The sequence below is a fragment of the Myotis daubentonii genome, chromosome 1, assembly GCF_963259705.1.
Source record: "Myotis daubentonii chromosome 1, mMyoDau2.1, whole genome shotgun sequence".
In the NCBI taxonomy this organism is placed as follows: domain Eukaryota; kingdom Metazoa; phylum Chordata; class Mammalia; order Chiroptera; family Vespertilionidae; genus Myotis; species Myotis daubentonii.
In genome coordinates, this window is record NC_081840.1 from 209363013 (window position 1) to 209384130 (window position 21118).

Sequence of the window (21118 nt, forward strand, 5' to 3'; positions counted from 1 at the left end):
AGGTAGATAGGAGACTTGGTAGAATCCTATTTTCTTTGCATTAGCAAGATGCGAATAACGATATTAAAATATTTCTTCTAATTAATTTCCTTTCAATGTGCACGAATCTGTGCACCAGGACACTAGTAAATAATAATAATGAACCAGTTTAAAAACTATCAATACATGGTCAATCTGTATTGATAATGGTCCATCTTCTTTCATCCAATCCACTGTCCATTTTCCTTTCCCTGATTATTTTGAAGCAAATTCCCAATATAACATATTTCATCTGTAACATTTTATTGTTTCTCTAAAACAGTGGTTCTCAACCTTCCTAATGCTGCGACCCTTTAATACAGTTCCTCATGTGGTGACCCCCAACCATAAAATTATTTTCGTTGCTACTTCATAACTGTAATTTTGCTACTGTTATGAATCATAATGTAAACATCTGATATGCAGTATGTATTTTCATTGTTACAAATTGAACATAATTAAAGCATAGTGATTAATCACAAAAACAATATGTAATTATATATGTGTTTTCCGATGGTCTTAGGTGACCCCTGTGAAAAGGTCATTCGACCACCAAAGGGGTCGCGACCCACAGGTTGAGAACCGCTGCTCTAAAAGAACTCTTTTTAAACATAGCCACAATAGTGTTTAGTGTTACCATACAGAAAACATTAAACAGAAATTATTTTTTTCTTTTTTAAAAAAAATATATATTTTTACTGATTTTTTACAGCGAGGAAGGGAGAGGGATAGAGAGTTAGAAACAACCAAGGTACATGCCCTTGCCCAGAATCGAACCTGGGACCTTCCAGTCCGCAGGCCGATGCTCTATCCACTGAGCTGAACCAGTTAGGGCCAGAAATTCTTTAATATCATCAGATACCCAGTTAGTGTTCACTTTCTTGATTGTCTTATACTTTTTTAAAAAATGTGTTTTTATTGATTTCAGAGAGGGAGGGAGAGGGAGAGAGAGATAGAAACATCAGTGATGAGAGAGAATCATTGATCCGCTACCTCCTGCACGCCCCCCACTGGGGATTGAGCCTGCAACTCAGGCATGTGCCATAGACCAGAATTGAACCCAGGACCCTTCAGTCCACAGGCTGCTCTATACACTGAGTCAAACCAGCTAGGGCTTGTCTTATAATTTTTGACAGTTTTTCAAATAGAGATCCAAATAAAGTCTATAAATTGTGATTGGTTCAATTGATTTATTTTACAAAAGCTTTTTGTGCCCAAAGGTATTTAAAAAAATTTTTTGTATTAAAAATTCAAATTAATATACAAAAGTAGAGGAAACTGTACAACAGAACTTAGCTTCAACAATATAACATACAATCACACCCACTACCTCTACTACTAGATGTGAGGAAATCCTAGGACTCTTATCATTTCAGCTTTGAATACATCACTATGTACCTCTAAAGATAAGATTTTTTAAATTTAATAACTTGAGTTTCTTTTGACTGGAGATAATATATAGTTGGTGTGGCTATGCATTGCATGTGCATTTGTGTGTGTGTGTGTGTGTGTGTGTGTGTGTGTGTGTGTGGTGATGGAGCAGTTATCTAGGGCCCTGCTATACCATGTAGTACCACTTGATTTTTGGGAAACTTCTTACCATTCCAACAGTAGAAATACAGATTGTCCCACTACACAGCTAACACCTCCCTCTCTCAGTTTTACCTACCCTCTCATGTCTCTTTTTCTATTCCCTAGCAGTACCAGGCGAATTGCTTGGCAATTTTTAGACTGGAGGCAATCACCAATTCTCAACTTAGTGGCATCTAATAATTCAGTGGTTCAAGTACCCCTACTTTGAGTGATTCTTTTGGTGACTCCCTCCCCCATCTTGGGGAAAAGGAAAATTCTCTACCCTCCCTCACAACAGGAGAGAGAATACCCTCTTTATTTAGAACACTGCAATCCCCCCAAAGGGTAACTTTACCTTAAGAACACTGCCTTCTCCCCAAAAGATACCTTTCACTTGTTCCTGTCTTCCCCTTATATTGGGAGGGAATAATGATGGTGGTAGTGCTGATTATCTTAACTGGTACCTTTCACTAGACCCAGTGAGGAAGGGATCGACTCCAAAAGCCCATGCTTCTTCAAACATACAACAGGTTAGGGGAAGGTAGTTATTAGCACCAGGTATTCTTAGTTGTGAGCTCAAAAACAGGATTTTATTTCCCTTAAAATGAAACAACCTCTGACCTAAATAATGAGCTGGATTCCTTTCAAACTCCATTTAATTAGAAGAGGTGACCCTTTCTCTCATGGGACTGCAAGCAGATGTTGGGTCGGTAGGCATTCTAATATAACGCTTGATTGGGGTTGTAGGATCAACCCCATCGAGGTAGCTCACCCACAGGCTGGTAAATTGGTGCTTGGCTGGCTGTTGGGGAGGCTTTTGTTCCTCTCCACAAGGGCCTCTTCACAGGGCTGTTTGAGGAGAGTGGCATGGAGACTATCTTCCCCCAGAGCAAGCAATCAGTGTCTTTATGACCTAGTTTCAGAAGTCACCCACCTTCAGCTGTGTTCTACAGGTCAGCGTGCCCCTCATTCAAAGGGCTGGAGGAGACTACAGAGGCAATCTTAGAGCCACCAGGGATCCTAACATCTCGATTTTCCAGTAATTTATAAAGCAAGTCCTGATAATTTTGCAATAACCCGTACAAGTCTAGTTTTGTACCATACTGTTTCCTTAAACACAGCTGTGTTGTCACGTATGTGCGCATGGTGCACTCAAGCAAACAAGACTTTCTGTCCCACAGATTAAAGGCCCTCTGCTGCAGGGTCAGCCCAGGAGCTTCTTGGGGCACTAGATTCCACTTCAAACTCCCTGAATTTGAGTCAAGTTCAAGAATTGCAGATTAAGGGCCAAGACGCTTGACTTGTACTTTGAATCTGTTGTTTAACTAGGAAACACTTTTGAGTTTTGCCAGAAACCTTTAATTTTCTAGAAACCTTTACCGGTGCTCAAACACTTTAATTAAAAGCTCTCGCTTAATCATACTAATTTTCTGAAGGTGACTCAGGTAGTTGAGATGATTAACCAAATGGCTGAGGTAGAAGTCTGGGTAGGCGCAAAAGTCACCAAGTCAGAGTGAGGAAGACAGCTACCTTTCACTTCGCCTGCAGGACAGGCCAAGAGGCACCTTTGTGAAATCTTTCTTGTAACTCCTTTTACCACTGGTTCTATTTTATTTTTTAAATATATTTTTATTGACTCCAGAGAGGAAGGGAATAGAACCATCCATGGTGAGAGAGAATCATGGTTCAGCTGCCTCCTGCACGCCCCCCAACTGGGAATCGAGCCCACAACCCCGGGCATGTGCCCCTGACCAGAATCGAACCTGGGACCCTTCAGCCCGCAGGCTGATGCTCTATCCACTGAGCGAAGCCAGACAGGGGACCACTGGTTCTATTTTAATTAAGTTTGTCAACGCATGGACCTTAAGAAAACAATAGAGTAGCCCTAAACTTTGCCAAATTGGGAGATTTCCTGGACCCCAAACGTTTAGCAGTGAGACTAATAAGGGGGCCAGAGTAGGAAGCACCAACTTGGTCTAAAAAGACGATTCCTAACTCCACAAATAGTATCCTTATTCCAGCACCTAAGGTCAAAATAACAAAGGCTTAAGCTGGCTGCCTAACAATCTTAGATGGTTTCATTTTAAATGAATAGGATCCTATTTTCGACCTCACAGCTTCTCTCTTCCAGTCTCACACCCCCCCTCCCCCCCCATCGCTCGATCAGCAAGTCGTCTTTGGCGACATCTTCCTTGCAATACTCCTTTTGAGCTTAATTGTAGCCGGCTTCCTGAGTGCAAACATGTTAGGGTAAAGGGGATCAACAGCTGTCACATTCAACGTCCCTTTGTACTTAAGACAAAATCCTCTCTGCCCCATTTTCACCTGGCCCTGAGCTTTGATCAAAAACAATGTCTGTTAGTGGTACCCTGTCCCAGCGGACATCAACCTGCGCCCACCTCCACCCCCGCTATTCTAAAGACTCCAGTCGGGGACAGCCATCCGTTTGGGCAAACAGGGACGCCCAGTAGAGGAAACAGTCCATCCCGGACAAAGCAGAGGCTACGTGGGGGCAGTTTAACATCCGCGAGGCCTCGCCCCAGTCAACCGGAACTGCAACCGCCGCAATCCGTCCCCCGAATATCGCGACGCCCGCGCCCGTCCCGCCTCCGCCGACGCACTGCGCAGGCGCGGCGTTCGCGCACGCTCCGCAGACCAGCCGCCGGGGTCGCGGGCCGCTGCAATCTGTTGCGCCGCCGCCCGCGGAAGCGGGCAGATCCGGGTCTCGTGGCTAATAGTGACGTGGGCAGTCGCACCAAAACAGAGGTGGGGAGGAAGCCCGAGGCCAGGAGCCGCCGCCGCCGCAGCGTTCCGGAAGCCCCAGGCGGTCTTTCTGCCGAGCCGAGCTCCCGGCCCCCATCCTCCCCGCCCCGTCGGTTGTTTTCTGGGCGGGTGAGTGTCTCCCCTGCGGCGGCCCACCTTCTCCTCACCCCGGGGGTCCTCCGGCTCTCGCGGGCTGCGGTGGCGACGACAGAGCGGGACGGCTGCTCGGGTTCGGTGGTTCCCGGCCGGGCTGGCGGGTCTGCCCGGGAGAACCCCGCTGCTGTCGAGCCCTGGTCCCCCCCGCGAGGAGCGAGGCAGAGAGCCTGCGATTTGGCTTTTCTGCAGGAAACCATAGTCGGGGCTATGGCAGGACAGTGGACGATGGCCCCGGGTGGTTTTATTTTTAGGGCGAGACAGTTAACTCGGGTGGAGGCGTATAATGGAGTAAAAGAGGGAGTCGTTACGTAGCTGGTAGGAGAGACCCACAAATCCTGAAATTCACACTATGTCGTTTACCTCTGGTTTTCAGCCCTTGCCGGGTTTAAGGCAGGCACCCAGATGCGTCCTTTGTTGGGATCGATGAGACAGGAAAGCTGCCATCTAGAAAGCGGGAGCTTTTTATCCTGCATTGTGTTGCGAATTTAAAGGATTTCCCCCCTTTTTTTCCTGTTTGTTCAATAAGTGGAACCAGAGCTGACAGTCAAGAGGTAGCACAGGTTGTGCGCGATAAACTGATGGCAGGAGCACCTGAGATCCCATGTTGCCGTTGAAAGCCAAAGTTTTCCAAAGCGGCTGTGTCTCTGTGTGTGAAGATTTTCGCCCAGACGATGTTGCTTAGCCGGCGAGAGTCCACAGGATGTTTCTGGTTGTCCTAGTTGGCAGAGTCGAAGCTGTGGCCTTCATACCTTGGGTTTGCATTCAAGAGAGTCGGGTGAGCTTTGTGCACATATTAACCTGTGTGTGGTGTTGAAGGGAGACCGTCCAGTTTTGGGGTTATTGTCAGAAATCGTTGGCAGCTCTGCCTGCAGGAACTTGGAGGAGGGCAGTGACTGTCTCAGCTGGCTTGGTCTTGAGAGCCCGTAGGCTGAGGAAGCGTCTGGCTGCCGGTTTCTGTGGAGGAGGCTGCACGCGTGTGTTCCACCTCGGTGGCTGGCCACGCAGATTCCTCCAGCGTAGCCTGCAGCCAGCCCCCCACGACACCAAGGAGACCTGAAGACCAAACCTCCTTTTTGTCCAAACTTGTTTTTTTAAAAAGAACACCCCCCCCCTTCCAACTCATTAATTGAGGTGTTTCTTTGGTAAACAATAAGAAAGAAAAACAGAAGTATGTGCTAATTGCTTGTCCCTTATCAAAGCCGGGAAGAGTGCTTACGAATTTAGAGGACTACCTTGCAGGGGACCTTCTTGTGTGGACCTCTTCTTAACAAATGTCTTCCTCCTGCGAGGGCAGTTGAGATCTTTTTTCGTTCTTTTTTTTTTTTTTTTTTTTTAATTGATTGTAGAGAGAGAGGAAGGGAGAGGGAGCGAGCGGGAGCGGGCGAAGGAGGAAGAGAAAAACTTGGGAGATCCAGGACGGGGACCAAACCCACAACCTGGGCATGTGCCCTGATCAGGAGTCGAACCCATGACCTTTGGTGCTCTGGAGCAGCGTGGGCAACAGATGGTCTGTGGACCACTGGTGGTCCCTGAGGTCTGAAAACCGCTGCTCTGGAGAATGCTCAACCATCTGAGCCACACTGGCCAGGGCTGAAATCTTTTTCTTAACACCACAGTTGGAATCCTGTTGAATTAGTTGTTTTCTTGCAGTTCTTTTTTAACCTTTTATGCTAATGCATAACTGAATATTTTTGCTTACACAAAATAATTTGTAATAGTTGGGAAAAATGTTGATTAAAGCATATAAACAAAAAAGAAAAAGAAAAAAGTCATCAATATTCCTGCCATCACCAATGTTAGCTGTGGTTTATATCCTTTCAGACTTCTTTTTGGCATTTATACATATATTTAAAAAAATTTATTTGTTGATTTTAGAGATAGAGAGGAAGAGAGAAAGAGTGAGAGAGAGAAACTTCGATTTGTGTCTGATTCTTCTATGTGCCCTGACTGGGAATCGAACCCACATCCTTGGCATATCAGGGCGATGCTCTAACCAACTGAGCTACCCAGCCTGGGTGGAATTTATATATGTTATACAGAAATGGTTTACAGGAAAAGCTGTCACCTGCTTTTTCAGATGTGGGTTTTTGGACCTTAACTTTTAAGGACTATTCATTGTATGTTTGCCAGACCATAACAATAAAAATGAGGGTTTTAAAAGATTTCCTCCCAAATATTTATGATATAAGATTTAAGAAATTAGTATGCGTTGTGTGGCAAAGTAAGGCCTTTCTAGTTTAACTGTCGGAAGAACAAGCACAGAATAACTTGAGTTGACAATATGGAAGTTTCAAAAGTGTTTGCTGTTTTAGTGATTTGATTCAGGTAGAGGTTTAGTTCTATTTCATAGTCACAGTGTGTTCCCAATGCTGACCAGCTGTCCAGGCCTGCAGCAGTAAGGTCCTGAAAGATTTACTTTATGAGTCATACTAAGTATGCTTTATTGACATTGAATCTTGGATGTGTGCTTTATGGGTGGTGCCAAAAGAGAAGGAAATGGCCTCTTCACCTCAGCTTCAAGGGATAAGTACATATTGTGAAGTACCCTAAATATGCTGATAATTTTGGTTTCCATTAGTCATAAATTTACCTAAAACCTTTAAGCCTCTATTTTCATTCTGTATCTCTTGGGTAAGTAAAATCAGTCCCAGGTGCTAATTACTCATTATCTGATTAATTCTTTTTCTTTGATTTGCCTTAAGTTATAGTGTTCAATATATATTCTAGATTTATCCACTTCTTCCCACCTTTACTGCCACCACCTTTGCCAACTATCACCATCTCTGACCTGGCCTTCTGCAGTAACCTGCTGGTCTCCCTGCTTCCACTTTGGCTTTTTATGGTTCGTTCCCCTGACTACAGTCTAGGTCTAGGAGATCCTAAAATGTAGATCAGATTTTGTTGTCCCTTTGTTGAAAGCCTCCCATCATATTCAAAATAAAATCCAAACTCCTCACTGAAGCTTGTCAGGCACTACCTGTTTGGCACTAGATCAGCGTGATGGAGCCTGGCCACATCCGTTTCTTCCTTTGTTCCAGCCCCACTAGTGTTCCTGGAACTTGCCAGGCATGCTCCTGCCTTGGGGCATTTGCACTTGCTTGTACCCTACGGCTTCACTATTCTTATCCCAGATCTTGCTAATTCCATGATATAATTCAGCTCTTGATTCAGATGTTGCCTCTTCAAGGAGATTGCATTGCGTTGACTTCTCTTGTTTTCTGCATAATATTTGTCACTATTTGGAATTTCCTTTTTTTTTTATATTCAGTCTCCCACACTAGAAATTAAACTCTGAAAATGGGACGTGTCTTGTCTTTTCACTGCATAGTAGGTACTCAATGAATGTTGGTTGAATGCATGAACTTGGTGAATATGTCTGTATTCCTCTTGAACGTACTGTTCCATTTGAATGTTTGTTTCCGTAGTTGGGCACGTATCAGTAGAAACTGCAGTTAGGTAAAGAACAGTTTGGCACTTTGAAAGCCATTCTGAAAGAGGGCTGAAAATTATTTGAGTCTGACATTAAAAAACAATTACCTGTCTGAATATCAATAATAATGGCATTTACTGTTCATGGAATATATATGCCAGTCCCTTTATTTCCTTTATATTAAGTTTACCTGACATATCAACCCTCCAAGTCAGATATTGTTATCCCTAATTTACACTGGAGGAAACAGACTCTGGGTATTTAGATAAATTGCCCAATGTAAAGTTACTAGTACTGTCAGGATTCAAACCCAATTTTCCCTTGACACAAAGCTCACGTACCTCCTTATATTACAGCAGTATTGACTAGTCTTTTTGACTTACAGAATCATGGAAGTTGTCTTAAATAAATCTACCTGTTTTAGCTATCTGAATATGCTACTAGCACTACTTTCATGAATCGTTTTGTTGTATTTAAATTTAAATTGGCTACACGTTTCTAATAGCCCTTCCCCCACCATTTTAAACAAGAGACATGTTATTGAAAAGCTACAAAGGATAGTAATATATAAAGCCAACAACAACAAAATATAATCCATTCATTCAAAAATCATCTCCACATATTCTTTTCCAGTGTTTTATTTTTTAAAAATTCATCTTTGGTGTAAATGAGATATAATATTCACATAGATTTGTAACCTAATTTCTTGTTTGTTTAACTTAATGAGTTTTATACCATGGCCTTCGAAACTTTCTAAGCTTGATTTTAACTGGCCGTATTTTATAAGATATTTTGAATAAAGTGGGTTTTTTAAAAAAAATTATGGACATTAATGTAGTTTCTAATTTTCACCATTATACTAGTAAATATTGTGCTGAACCATGGCTTTAAGTAGTTAACCCAAGCTCTAAATAATTAGAGCAACCAGTCTAAATACAAAATAAGTCATATTTAAAACATTGTAGTGATTTGAAGTGCAGTGATTTTAATAGTAATATAACAAGTATATATAGCATGCATATACTTGCAATACCTAGAAGTTGCCTCTGAGGAAAGGAGAGTACCTTTTACTTTTGCAGTTTTATTATCTTTTTTAAACCTTTTTGTGTTTGAATTTTAAAACTATAAATGTGTATGGCTTTTAAAATTAAATTAAACTCTGGAAAAGTGTTTATTTTTTCTAAGCTAAAATTTTTAGGTGTATAGTAGTGTTTATATTTTGTTTATAACATTTTAAACTTCAATGCATTTGTTCTGGGGAAAGTTACCTTCTGTTGCTTATTTTCATATTGACTTTTCATTTCCTTTTTAAAACTTAGGTCAAAGCATTGATGTGAGTCTCAGCTTTGTAAAAATACAGGATGAAGCTGGTTTTTACTTGACCGCACTCATTGAGGAGTGTAACAGGTGCAGCACTTTTCAAAATTTGACAGCTAATAAAGGTTCTTTAAATCAAGTTAGGGATTCAGTAAGCGTCTTCTTCGTGGTATATGCCCCAGACCTAGAGATCAGTGGTCTGGCTGCTATCTTGTTTTAGCTCACAATATACTTTTTAAAAAACAAGTTAATTTAACATAGTATGTATTTTTTGCTTTGTTACTCTTAGCAAAGGTAATGTGGAAGAAATTGACTTGTTTGACATTTTGAAATCTTTGGTGTTTATTCAAGTTTCTAGGCTGCAGCATGGTTGAGAGAGGATGTAAGTTACAGGAGTTGGGAGAGCAGTAGCCATAATTCCTTCTGCTCAAAAAGTCATGTAGGCAAGCAAGTGAATGAGAATGATACTGAGAATAGATTCTACTCTAATTTATCTGAATGATGTAAATCAGGCATAAACTTGTAACATTACTTGTGATGTACCTCACAATTTCAGAAGACACTAGTACTTTGTAATACAGCTGTTGAAAAGTGCTTTCTTAACATTTATGAGCAATTTATATACACTGTGATTTGTAGTAGTATGGAATTTTTATATAATCTGTTGAATTTTTCTGTTTTTACCTTATGAAAAATAGACCTTGAGTTTAAATCTTACAATTCAGAGTATTTCTACTAAGTACTCTTTTATTTTTTTATTTTATGAAATGCATATGTAATTTTCTTTTTTTGACTACTGAATACTCTTGAGTAGAAATTTAGAAGACATTCTCTGACTATGACACTTTGGGTTATGATATTGACTGTAAACAAAGATGATTCAATTGAAAAGTTTTCCTTTATTTAGCTACTTATAATAAATGTTTACTCCCGGACCTTGAGAGAATGTTTGGGATTGTACAGGAGCAAGGAATAGCCAGGGAAGGATAGGAAGTTTTCAGGTGAGAGACCAAGATTTAGAACAGAGACTTCTTTCTTCCCTTTCTCTTTTATGCCCAAGAGTGATAGCTGAGCCCCAGGGGAATACAAACGCTCTAAAGCAGAATACAGAGAACTTGGCTGAGGGTTGAAGATACATTTCAAATCTAAGGGCTTAGAGTTGAATTGGCCCAGCGCATTTTACAGTTTATAAAGCACTCTTACAAATTCTCATTTGATCCTTGCAACGACCCTTTAAAATGAATAGTTTCAGTTAACACTCTGATTTTATAGTTAAAGAAACTGAAGCCACAGAGAGACTGAGTAATTTATCCATTCTCAGTAGTAGTGCCATAACTTGAATCATTTATCTAAGATTTTCTTTCTGTGGTCCCATGATGTTTTAGCAAGTGTTCCCTAAGGTAATTCCTAGAATACGATCAAATACTGCTAAGGAAAAAAGGGGTCACTGAGGAAAGAAAGGAAAGGAAAATAGGGTCGTAGTAACTGGGAATTTCTAGAAGAGTGGCGGCAACCCCAGGCGGACCTTTAATAGAGTCCTGTGCTGCAGTGACATGGAGCTAAGAACATTCGTGATGACCTTGAAGAGTTAACTTTAATATCAGTGTGATAGAAGGTTGAGAGAAATAGTTCTCCTTTTCTTTGAACTTGAGCTTTCTCCAGATTACCACAGAAGTCATTTGTGACATGTATGTTGGCTAATGATATTGGTGTATAATTATATTATTATCATATGTAATTCAGAGTATTTCTACTACTCTGGCGCTCTTGGAAGACGGGGCTTTTTTATGTTTTCTATATCCTCAGAACTCTCCTGCCAGTTACTTAGTCCCCTGAGGACTTATTAGCAATATCCTTTTCAGGAAAGGAGAAGTGAGAGAAGACATGGGTTTGAATCCCACCTCGCTGTGTGACTCTGAGTAAGTCACTGAAGCTTCATGAGCATCAGTTCTTTCCTCCTTAAATGAGAGGTTGAGAACTGCTGCATCCCCACAGTTTTAATAGTAGCACTTGTCAAGTTGTCATTTGTAGAATCTGAATAAATGAAGATTTGACATCCTCTAATCTACATGTGATCTATGCAGTGAAACCGTGCACAGGCTTCCTAGTCATGCTGACCTTGTTTTCTCTATACATTCCCATTCTTCTCTATGGAAAGAAAACATTTTGTTGTCTTCTTTTTTGTTGTTCTAATCCTCACCCGAGAATATTTTTCCATTGATTTTTAGGGAGAGTGGAAGAGAGAGGGAAAGACAGAGAAACATCGATGTGAGAGAAACACATCAACTAATTGCCTCCTACGTGAGTCCTGACCAGGGCCCTGGGCCGGAATTGAACCTGGGACCCTTTGGTCTGTAGGCTGACGCTCTATCCACTGAGCCAAACTGGCTAGGACTGTTGTTTTTTACACGTTTTTATTTATTTATTTTTATTTTATTTTATTTTTTAGTATATTTTATTGATTTTTTACAGAGAGGAAGGGAGAGGGATAGAGAGTCAGAAACATTGATGAGAGAGAAGCATCGATCAGCTGTCTCCTGCACACCCCCCACCGGGGATGTGCCTGCAACTAAGGTACATGCCCTTGACCGGAATCGAACCTGGGACCCTTCAGTCCCCAGGCTGACGCTCTATCCAGTGAGCCAAACCGGTCAGGGCTGTTGTTGTTTTTTTAAGCTTGCTCTAGTCTCTTCCTCTTGAATAGTGTGTCCTCTGAAAGAGTGTCTTTAAGCTTTTTGTTATCCTATATAAAAAAAATTATTTTTGTTAATCCTCACCCAAGGATATTTTTCTATTGATTTTTAAAGACAATAGAAGGGAGGGGGTGGGGAAGACAGAAACATTGATGTGAGAGAGACACATCTACTGGTCGACCTCCACACACACACCCTGCCTGGGACCGGGATGGAGCCTGCAACCGAGGCATGTGCCCCTGACTAGAATCGAACCCAGAACCCTTCAGTCTGCAGGCCAGCGCTCTATCGACTGAGCAGAACTGTAAACATGTTTTATGTTAAGAATTTCAGAAGTGGTTTTCACTATATTTTTCTCTTATAAATAGCTATTTATAGATGGAACAATGTATGGTCACTTTATTGGATCAGTAGAAGGAATATATAAGAAATTTGTAACTGTAATTGCTTGACCGTTAATTTGAATTTTTTAAAATCTCAGAATAGAATTCAGAGAGTTCTTAAGCACAGAGAACTGTGATATTTAGGGTATATAATGGAGTTCATTTCAACATGTAAATTTTTAAAATTTCTAACTTCTCCCATATGTAGCTTTAGTACAGTTTTTAATAAATAATGATTGCTTGATTTGAATTTGAGTCGGTATCCTCTCCTTGCCCATCAGAGATGTAAATATGGTTTAAGAGAAAATATGGTTTAATTTCTGTACTGCTCACAAGTTGTCTTTATAGGCCTCACAAAGCATTGGATGTGGGTGAATTTGAGCTCCTTATTACATTGAGATGCTGGGTCATCTGATAAAAGTAATCCCAACTATATGTTAGTATATAGTATAATATCATATTGGAATTAATAGACAAATATTTTGTTTTCCCTGTTTAATATGCAAGGTAGCCAGAGTTTTGGGATAGCCCTGATCATTTGGTTGATCAGTTTTTAAATTGGCTACTGGGTAAAATCTTAGGGTCAGAAAGTTGTTTCTAGAAAAACATTATTTTTAGAGGTGAGTAGTTACCTCTGCAATGTAATTTAGAATAAGGTTAAAGAATAGAGAGCAAACTCAAGTGAGAGAAAACAGGCTCCCTGAATGTCCTGGGGGCAGTTCCAGCAATTTCTGACATATGATTCACTTTTGTGGTTTTACAACTCTGGAGCTCTCATCAATAGAATTGATGCTTTTTCTGAGTTCCCCATTTCACTGGCTAGCATCTCTATTTTCCACCTTGTAAAAACAATGGAAAATAACAAAAGGATTAACAAAAAAAAGAACATATCTAAGTTAATTAACAAAAAAAAGAACACATCGAAGTTAATTTTTCTGCATTCAAAAAATTTTTCTGATTATAGGAGTTAATATATGATCATTATATGATACTAGAGGCCTGATGCACGAAATTTGTGCAAGAGTAGGCCTGCTTTCCCCCTGATGCTGGGACCCAGGCTTCCCTCGCAGCCCTGGCTTTGTCCAGTCTAATTAGCATAGTGTGCTTTTATTATTATAGATTTGATAAAATGTATAAAGTAAAATCATGTCACCAAGTCATAACCAGTGTTAAAATTTGGTTATATTTTCTTTCAACTTTTTAAAGTGTGTGTTTTTCTGTGCTTTTTATACTTATGTGCATGTGCTATGCTTATTTTTTAAAAATATATTTTTATTGATTTCAGAGAGGAAGAAAGAGGGAGAGAGAGATAGAAACATCAATGATGAGAGAGAATCATTGATTGGCTGCCTCCTGCACAACCCCCACTGGGGATCAAGCCTGCAACCTGGGCATGTGCCCTTGACCGGAATCGATCCTGGGACCCTTCAGTCTGCAGGCTGACGCTCTATCCACTGAACCAAACTGGCTAGGGCTATGCTTATTTTTTTTTATCTTTAGTATACTTTAATATTGTATTGTGATCATTTCCCCATGTCGTGAAAGAAAATGAAACATAGGGCTGCATAATACATCATAGTATATATTACAATTTAAACATTCCTTTTTAGCCAGACATTTAGATTATTCTAGATTTTGTTTTTCTTAATTCTTACGCTATCATCCTGACTGGAACTCCTTTTGTTCCTGTTTTTTACTATTATAAAACTACTAGAGGCCCGGTGCACAAAAATTTGTGCACTCGGGGCGGAGGGGAGGTCCCTCAGCCTGGCCTGTGCCCTCTAGCAGTCTGGGACCCCTCGGGAGATAATGACCTGCTGGCTTAGGCCTGCTCCCGGGTGGCCGAGGGCACGCCCAATCCCTAGGTGCAGCCCCTGGTCGGGCTCAGAGCAGGGCCGATTGGGGAGTTGGGGCGCCATCCCCTGTCACACTCAAGGCAGGGTCGATGGGGAGGTTGTGGAGCAACCCCCTGTCATGCACAGAGCAGGGCCCATCAGGGGGGTTGGGGCTCTGTACACTGTCACGCACAGAGCAGGGCCCATCAGGGGGTTGGGATGCTGCCCTCTATCACCCACAGAGCAGGGCGGATCAGGGGGTTGGGGCGCCGCCACTCTCACACTCAGGGCAGGGCTGATGGGGAGGTTATGGCTCTACCCCGTCACACACAGAGCAGGGCCGGGGGCGCGGGGGTTGGGGCGCCGCACGCTGTCACACACAGAGCAGGGCCCGTGGGGGGGGGAGCTCCCCCCTATCAGGCACAGAGCAGGGCCGATAGGGAGGTTGTGGCCCCGCCCCCTGTCACAGAGCCGCAGGGCGAACAGGGGGTTTGGGCGCTGCCCCCTGTCACGCTGATCCCGGTGCTGGGAGGCATATTACCCTTTTACTATATAGGGTAGAGGCCTGGTGCACAGGTGGGGCCGGCTGGTTTGCCCTGAAGGGTGTCCTGGATCAGGGTGGGGGTCCCCACTGGGGTGCCTGGCCAGTCTGGGTGAGGGGCTGAGGGCTGTTTTCGGGCTGGGGGTGACTGAACTCCCAAACGCTCCTTTTTTCCTTTTTTTTTTTTTTTTTTTTTTAATTCTGGGCCAGCTTTAGCTTGAGGCTTGGCTCCAGCTCTTAGGCCTCCGGCTGAAAGTAGGTTTCTGGCCTTTGCTTACAATGTTGCGAATCTGCTGGCTGAAGTTGGGCGTATTTGTTACAATGTTTCTTAAACTGCAGGCTCAGACGCAGAGGCAGGCGGGGAACGTTGGTTTCCTCCGTCACTGAGGCAACCAAGCCTCATGTTAGTTTCAAGCTGCCTGGCTGCCGGCGCCATCTTGGCTGACAGTTAATTTGCATATCTCGCTGATTAGCCAATGAAAAGGGTATCGGTCGTACGCCAATTACCATGTTTCTCTTTTATTGGATAGGATGATAACCACTTTTGTACATCTTAGATTTTTTTAAATAGAACCTTAGAGGTGGAATTATGGTTGGGATGTTCAGAAAGTTCTAGAAAGAAGAACTAATATCTTATTTACTGGGTTGTAATATTTATTTATTTTTTAATACATTTTATTTATTTTTTTACAGAGAGGAAGGGAGAGGGATAGTTAGAAACACCGATGAGAGAGAAGCATCGATCAGCTGCCTCCTGCACACCCCCAACAGGGGATGTGCCCGCAACCAAGGTACATGCTCTTGACCGGAATCGATAGAGCATTTTGCAGGCAGATGCTTTATCCATTGAGCCAAACCGGTTAGGGTCGGGTTGTAATATTTATTATCTCTTATCCTTCTTCACCTTTTTTCTGTTTGCCATCCCAGCTATAGTATGCATCCAGTGTCTTTGGTTCTGGATGTGCCTTGGGAAAAAACATAAAACAAAACCTGTGTTAGCCCTTGTTTTTTTCCTTCTGTTTGGTGTGTATTTTAAAAATGAATTTTAAAATGTATTACCATTTGCCTTTATTTTAAACTCAATTTGATAAAATATTATAGGAACATTAATAGTGGCTGTGTACACTGTTGTTTTACTATTTTGATTCTCTTAATTGTTAAAGCTTCCAGCAGAGGGTGAATAGGGGAAGGGGGAAAGGTGCAATTGTGTTAGGGTCACTGGAAGGAGGAACGCATGAGGTCAAAGTGGTAAGGGATTATAAATTTACTAGAGGCCTGGTGCACGAAAATTCGTGCACTGGAGGGGGTCCCTCAGCCCAGCCTGCCCCCTCTCACAGTCTGGGAGCCCTCAGGGGATGTCCTACTGGTGGCTTAGGATGTCCTAAGCTGCACTCTGGCCTCTCTCTGCAGGAGGCGACTGGGCCAATTAGGGGAAGGTGCCGTCCCCATCACCCTGCCGTTGCTGCTGCTGCTGGCTGCGTGGCTCCCTGCCCTTGGCCCTCGCAGTCACCATGGCTTTGTCTGGAAGGACGTTCGGCTGTCTCGTCTAATTAGCTTTTATTATTATAGATTAGGTCATCTGGAGACCAGATGTGCTGAGCCCCAAAATGGCGCCAGCACCCAGGGACAGGGAGTCGGAGATTTTAAAGGACTCTAGGCAGGCTTTTTCTCAGCGGAGAATTCTCTGGGTGGGTCCGGATTCTGAGCAGGTCCAGAGGGGAAGGTACTGGTCTTAGCAAATGGAATGTGGTCTAAGTGAAAGGGAAGGTTGGTTGTGAAATGATCTAAAGGTCAGTTTCACAGGACAGGGGATGTCAATTCAATTATTTGATCAGACCTATTCCAGCCTTTTGATTTTATGGAGTAGGGTCAGAGGTCATTTCTTCCGTACTTCCTGCTGAGGGGGGTCATTGAGATCATAAGCAGATGGACTTTGATTGTAGTTGGCTGGAACACTGTATAGATTCCTCATGGTTGGAGTGAGGGGTTGTAACAACATGATTTCCCTGAGAGACTGATTGGTGAAGGTTCAAAAGTGGTCCAATTTATATTTAGCCAGTAGTCCCATGAATTTGATGAATGTTCTCTAATCTTTGTGGCTCTTTCTGTTAATTTTTGGGCGGCATCCCTGACTAGGCCAGACTGAAAAGACAGTTATGAGCCACATGATCAAGCAAGGTACCAGGCTTTTTCTTGCAAGTGGCTTTTGACTGGCTTCAATCAGTTTTGAGAGTGCTTTCTTGTGGTGCCCTAAATCCAGGCACATTTTTTTCAGGCATGGCATTCCAGTTAAAAACTTGGTTAATAAAACAACAATTGGAAAGTGGTCTTATTGAATTCATGCAAAGAAACGTATTGCCATGATTCACTCATTAAGAATTGCCAAATTCTAGAGGGATAAATAAGGTAGGGAGAAAAATTCATAATTTATTAAACTGTTTTAATATACCAAAATAAGGTTTATTCTCTTAACTTTACTTGTACTTGGGTGTGGTTGGCAAATGCCACTAATTGGATTTGTACTATCTGTCTCCCTGAATAGGTTGATTTAAGCTATTAACCCTGTGGTTGGGGAGGAAAAATGCAAATTATTTACTCTTTTTTCTGTTGTTAATCCTCACCAGAGGATATATTCCCATTGATTTTTAGAGAGAGGGAAACATTGATGTGAGAGAGAGAGATCCATTGGTTGCCTCCTGCATGGCCCCGACTTGTGGCCGGGGATTGAGCCTGCAAACGAAGTACATGATCTTGACTGACTGGAATCGAACCCAGGACCCTTCGGTCCGCAGGCTGACGCTGTATCCACTGAGCCAAAATGGCCAGGGTCAAACCATAAATGTCTTAACTGTCCTTGGTTTAGGGAAGATAGGATTTACTAGATGATTGCAGATTGTTTGGCATCTAGATTTTCTAGATGGATGCAAACTGCTGTTTAATTATCACAGTTTCCCTATTCTGCTTGTCCTAGCTTACTGGCCTGTGTCATTTATATTACTTCCCTTTAACATTTCTCTCTACAAACCTTCTATAATTTTTACAAACCTTTTTACAACTTTCACAAACTTATCAACTTTCACAAACTTTCTTACAATTTTAACGTACTTTCTTTTTCCTTTATAATGCGTATCTATGCCTCATGCCTTCTATTACCAAACCCATACAATTTCTTTCCAATTTAATTATAATTCTTAACTCTTAGTAACCTTAATTCTCCAATGATAACCAAAAAGTAAACAACCAGCATTTCTTAGATTGACATTTATGAACACACTCACTTTCAAGAAACACACCTTTAACAAAGCACATTACATTAACAGTTCCAAATCTACTTTATGGGTTTTCTTTAACAAAAGGTGAACTTAAAACTTGCTATATTTAGATGTATGTGATTTAACCCAGTAATGCGTCAAAGCTTTTAAGTTACCAAAGACTTTGGAAAAGTATGTATAGGCATATGAGGCTGGAGAAAAAGCGGGGCGGGGATGGGGGAGAAGCAGGCACCACAGCCTGTTCTAGGACTGTAGTTTCCAGGCTGCCAGCTACTTGGGTTTAAAACTGCCATATTTTCCTTAGAGATAACATGCTAAGGTTTCGGTGATAATGAATTCAGCTTCTGATAGTAGCAAGACTGTTAAGTGAGTGTTTGCAGTTTTACAGTAAAGAAAGTTGTTCTTTGGAAAGGGGGGATGAGAAGGCTCTGAGGTGAGAGCAGTTTTTTAGAGCATTAAAGGGGATGAGAATGCTGGCCTTGGGATCTAAAGGCTCAGTGTGGGGTCCCTTTCTCACGCATCATAGAGGGGCCTTGCGAGAAGACCAAAGTTGGGAACCCAGAGAAGAAAGTACCCAGTGAGCCCGAGAAAGGAAACTATATCTTGTCTAGAGGAGGGGATAGTCATGGAGGAGATAAGGTGTTTATGGCCTAAGGTAATGGTTCGACTTTGTGGGGTGAGAGTGGAATGAGGTAGGTGACTGTGGTTTGGGACAACTGGGCTTTATGGGGGGATGCATGGTAGCCCTGTTGGGCATTGGGATGGAATGAGAAAAGAGTGGATAAAGCGGGTATTTAGTAAGATGCAGTGTAGAGCTGAGGTGGTTAATGGCTGTGAGACTAATGTGCCAACCCCCATAACCGAGACTGAGGAGAGGACAAGGGTCCCAGTGAACTTGGGGAGGGCAGAATAAGCGGCCCCCATGTCAATTAAAAAGGAGACCGGCTCACCTGCCACCACAGTCCTTACCTGAGGCTCTGTCCTAGTGATGTAAGTCTGTGAGGCCCTGTCAGGGCCTGGGCGGCTTCAGTCTGCGGTGGCCATTCCCAGGAGATCCAGAGGGCGGCTTTGCTGGACTGGCTGAGGTCTGACCTGGAGAGGCCAGACTGTAGTCTGATCTGCAGTGGCCTTCCCTTCCACACCTTGGACGGGGCCCAGGTGAGGGTCTCAGGTTTGGGCAGGACTTGGCCCTGTGTGGCATTTGAAGCATTGTCCCGGAGGAGGCTTAGCCCCTCCCTTGGTTGGAGGACCAGCACTTGGTTTGGGGTTGTGAGCGTAGTGGCTAGGAGCTGAAAGGCCTCCTTCTGGCCTCAGTCTTGGCCTGATCTTGCCTTTGTTTTGACTTTAAAGGCCAGGTTACAAGGTCTCTTTGAGGGGTTTGTGGATCTGTGTCTGTTTTTCAAGGTTTGTGGTGTATGTCAGGGGCTGATTGAGATATAAAATGGGTGTTCAGAAGAAGGGTTCCTTCTGGGAAGGTGGGGTCTAAGGTGGTAATTTCTGCAAGGCCTCTGTGAGATGGGAGAGGAAGAGAGCTGGGTTTTTGTCAGAACCTTGAGTGATCTTGTTAAGTTTGTCATAGGTGACTGCCTTATAGGCAGCCTTTTTGAGTCTGGCAATGAAACAGGTGATCATGGATACGGAGCCGGCGCCCTGGAGAATTGACCTGATAGTTCCATCTCGGGTCAGTTCAGGGGACCGCGTCAGCACCAACCTGGTTTGCCGCCGCGTCCTGTCTATGGAGGGCATCGGCATAGCCCTGAGCTGCTAGCCAGAGGTGCTCCTCCTCCTCCTCTGGGGTTAGAGAGGACAGGATGATGTAGATGTTGTGCCAGGTCAGGTTATAGGGTGGGGTCAGGTACCCAAATTCCTTATTAAAGGTGGTCAGGTCAGTGGAAAAAGACCGAAGACATCTCTCAATCTGTGCGAGGTTGGACATGGAAAATGTGTACTCAGACAGGACTCGGGCTACCTCTCGGGAGGGTAGGATGGGAGCTGGAGGCTGGGTTGCCTTGGAATGAGTCAGAAGGGGGCTTGGTAAGAAGGCTGAGGAGGTGGACAAAGAGATGGAGTCCGAAGACAGCGGGGCAGTTGGAGGAGGGACATGAGGTGGATTCGGGGGACCCATAGGGGAACAGAAGCAGGTGATGGGAAGGGTGCAAGGGAGGGTTTGAGCGACCTGGCAGGTCGGAGAAGGAAGGATCAGAAGCCTCAGGGTGGAAAGGTCCAGCAGAAGGGGGCTTTGAGTGGAGAAGTAGGACTTGATAAGTAGAGCAAGTTTGACAGAGAGAAGGATGATTGCGGAGTGTAGGAGATCTCTGACCATTTCCCATTGCAGTGACAGAAATTGTCTTAAGTCCCAGAGACTTAAAATTGAAAGTTCCATTCTCGGGCCAGTGAGTCACTGTCTAATTTATATTGTGGCCAGGCAGTATTACAATAGAAGATAATTGTAATTGTTATTTACCGGAGATGAAATGAGCTGGTGTTGAGTGCAGGGAAGGGGGATCAGCAATGGGAAGGAGGGTTCCCCATCCCGCATCCTCCTTGGCTGGTTCGGGAGGGCTATAAGGGAGGGAGGCCTAATCCAGGCTGGCGATCATGTCACCCGAGTAGGATTTGGAGGTAAGCCCAGGTCGAGCAGCCGCTGCCTACTGCTCTCTGAGTAGCAAACTCGGGGTGACTGAAGACGGGGTGATGGCTCCCCTTCTCCGTGGAACCCCCTGGGTTTTCCGCACCAAATATTAGGGTCGCTGAAGGAGAAATGCATCAGGCCAAAGTGATAAGGGATTATAAATTTATTAGGTCATCTGGAGACCAGATGGGCTGAGCCCCAAAATGGCGCCAGCACCCAGGGACTGGGAGTCAGAGATTTTAAAGGACTCCAGGCAGGCTTTTTCTGGCTGGATTTTGGGCAAGTCCAGAGGGGAAAGATACTGATCTTAGCAAATGGAATGTGATGTAAGTGAAAGGGAATGTTGGTTGCGAAATGATCTAAAGGTCAGTTTCTGCCCTAGCGGGTTTGGCTCAGTGGATACAGCATCGGCCTGTAGCCTGAAGGGTTCTGGGTTCAATTCTGGTCAAGGGCAATGCCCAGGTTGCGGGCTCGATCTCTGGTAGGGTGCATGCAGGAGGCAGCCA

General features: G+C 43.3%; 1 protein-coding gene across 1 annotated transcript in view; it reads left to right on the top strand.

Annotated features, from left to right (window-relative positions):
• Positions 1 to 4345: 4345 nt before the first annotated feature.
• SMIM14 (small integral membrane protein 14) overlaps positions 4346 to 21118 on the top strand; it is a 61145-nt gene continuing 44372 nt past the window's right edge. Inside the window, exon 1 of the mRNA XM_059673131.1 lies at positions 4346 to 4482. The gene's annotated coding sequence lies outside the window, so the exon portion shown is untranslated. The remainder of the gene's footprint in view (positions 4483 to 21118) is intronic.